This window comes from Humulus lupulus, chromosome 5 (assembly GCF_963169125.1).
Source record: "Humulus lupulus chromosome 5, drHumLupu1.1, whole genome shotgun sequence".
NCBI lineage: Eukaryota > Viridiplantae > Streptophyta > Magnoliopsida > Rosales > Cannabaceae > Humulus > Humulus lupulus.
Window position 1 is genome coordinate 158,687,799 of NC_084797.1, and position 3,061 is coordinate 158,690,859.

Here is a 3,061-nt window from a genome sequence, read left to right on the forward strand (position 1 = left end):
ATATTCTATTATAGGAAATTATATATTTATTTTATTAACATATATATAATAATCTGATTATAGAAAGACATATTACAACAAAACAGGAAACTACCCATTTCGAAAATTCTCCTTTAATTAATTTTGTCAATATTGTCAAATATGCCAATAAAGGATTTTACAATCTCCCCATTTGGCGATTTGATAGACAAAATTAATTCAAAAAACCTGCAACACAAAAGTTAGTGACAAGTAAAGAGAAAGAACTTGTAATGCCCCAACTCCAGGGACCGTTACTGTAACTCCCATTTTCTTTTTACAAATTATAACAATTATGAAAGATAAGAGAAGATATTTTTATTCATTTTTGAGTGCATTACAATGCTAACCGAATGTTAGAGCTATTAAGTAAAGTGGAAGAATAACTAATGAATATGCAACTATAACATTCATGGGCATTTCATTAGTATAATACCCATAGAATGATGCTAAATACAAGCAAACAATCACTAAAGTTATGAAAAATAAAGAGAAATTCATGTTTTGATGATGAATTTTATCTAGAAGGTTAAGAGATGAAGAAGTTGTGCAAATAAATGGTTGAAGGAACAAGTATTTATAGGGCAAAAACTAGCCGTTTATGACCGTTGGTGAATAGTGTTCATGACCGTTGGGGGTGTAGTTGTTTTCTATTATGGGATTTTAACAATTCTAAGTTGTTGAAGTAACCAACAGGTGGGAATAATTAATTTATGGGTGTTAGAGAAACTTTTTCAGAAAAGTTTGTGAGTCAAAAATGCTAGACTAAGTAATATAAGAAGATTGGGAAATTTTCATTTTTTACTATTCACCGGGTACTATTCATAGTGGGTCCCACAGTGGGGTCCGCAATGGTCCCACAGTAGGGTCCACATGGGTCCCACAGCGGGGTCCACCCCATGGGTTCCACATATTGATGCAGTAGTGACACATTGATGACTTAAGCAAATTACTATGCTTGATATTTTGAATATGTTATTATTCCACTATGCTTATTATTTTTAATATTTTATTAGAATAGTATCTCAAGTTTTTCCTATAAATAGCCCTTCCAAAACTCATCTTGAAATCACAAAAACCTCATTTTCCTTTCTCTTACTATACCCAAAAATCTTCTTAACATCCTTCTAAAGTTCTAAACCTCGGAGATCTAGGCGAAGTTCTGTCCATAACGCTAGCCTACGAAAACCTTTTAGGTAAGCTCTTCCCGAGCCTTTATTTTCAGTTATTTAGTTATTATATATGTATAGATTATTTTACTATGCCGTTATAATGCCAAAAGTTATATATAGATTATTTTACTATGCCGTTATAATGCAAAAATTTATATATAGATTAATTTACTATGCCGTTATAATGCCAAATTTTATATATAGATTATTTTACTATGCCGTTATAATGCCAAAATTTATATATAGATTATTTTACTATGACGTTATAATGCCAAAAGTTATATGTAGATTATTTTACTATGCCGTTATAATACCAAAAATTTATATATAGATTATTTTACTATAATGCCAAATTTATATATGGATTATGTTACCATGCCATTATAATGCCAAAATTTATATAGATTACTTTACTATGCCATTAAAATGCAAAAATTTATATATGGATTATTTTACCATGTCGTCATATTTTACAAATGCCAAAATTGAAATATAAACTATTTTTTTTATGTATCTTTATAATACTAAACTTATATAGGCTATGGTCACACTTTGGACTATTTGGACTTTTATTATATGACCTTATTCCCTATTATTATGGACTGATACTATGACCTGGACATTTCCGTATGACCATGACCATGACCACGACTTTTAGACCAGGATCTTGCCATGGACAATTATAGTATGACCATATGCCTGGACATAAAATAAACAATAAAATAAGAAGAAGAGAAAAATAGAATAACAACAATTATAAACTAAAATTACATCATGTAGATTTTATGTAAGTTAATAGTTTGTGTTTTTACCAGGAAGCTAACAATTTCGGTTGTTTTATCAAGACGCAAGGTAAGTAGAATCCTCATCTACAATACAAGTATTTTATGTGTCTTATGTGCATTTATATGCTTTATATGTTAATCTGTCATATTGTTCTTATGCATAAGTTATTTTCAAGAATGTTATATTATGCATAAGCACGCTTAATGTTCACAGACAAGTTATTGAAAACGTTAAAGTAGAGGTGCTGCTTGGGAGACCTAAGTCCCAAAAATGTAAGGAGGGAGATGTACGTCCCTATATGATGAATGTTTATGCGGGAAATTCCCTATTATCATGTTTATGTTCAGGTGGGAATGTGATTCCCTATGTAATGCCGGCAGCAGCATCCTCTAGGGCCCAAAAGAAAGGAAAGTGAAAGAACGAAAGAGAATACATAGCATGTTGTACGTTTATTTTAATGCATATGAGGTAGTTATTATGCTTACTGAGCCTTAGCTCATCAGTTAATGTTTTGTATTGTAGGTAAGAGGCCCCAAATATAAATCGTTGATGAGTATACGTGGAGCCAACATGACTGTACATATGGGGCTGACCTGAAGGGAGTGGAGTTCTGCTATGCTATTTCATAAATAAACAAGAAACTTGGTTTTATTATATTTCATTAAAAGTATTTTGTGAACTTTATCATTTACTTAAAGCTTTAAAAGTATTTCATGAACTTTGTAATTTACATAAAGCTTTTCAATTTATCAGTTGGATACATTTTCATTTCTACGTTAAGGTGTAATAACGCCACGAAAATGATTTATAAAAGTATTAAGATTTGTATGTAAGATAAAGTTTTTATTTAGTTGTGAGTATTATGTGGTTTGAGGTTATAAACATTATTTATGTATTGTTTAATAAAGTTTTTTGTAAATTCAGAATTTCAGTATTGTCATATTTAGGTTAAAATTTGTTTTTACACTATATATGTATGTTAAGAAAGGAGGTCGTTACAGTTACGGTGTGCCTTGTAAACAGTGCTAAACTCGCTAATCGAGTCATTTGGCCAAAATCGTGTAACTAAGTATGATTAACGGTTT

General features: G+C 30.4%; 1 long non-coding RNA gene across 1 annotated transcript; it reads left to right on the forward strand.

Annotated features, from left to right (window-relative positions):
- Positions 1–976: 976 nt before the first annotated feature.
- Positions 977–2,637, forward strand: LOC133780683 (uncharacterized). Its single transcript, XR_009869510.1, has 2 exons — positions 977–1,214; positions 2,006–2,637. It is a non-coding gene; the product is annotated as an uncharacterized LOC133780683 (long non-coding RNA).
- The last annotated feature ends 424 nt before the right edge of the window (positions 2,638–3,061 follow it).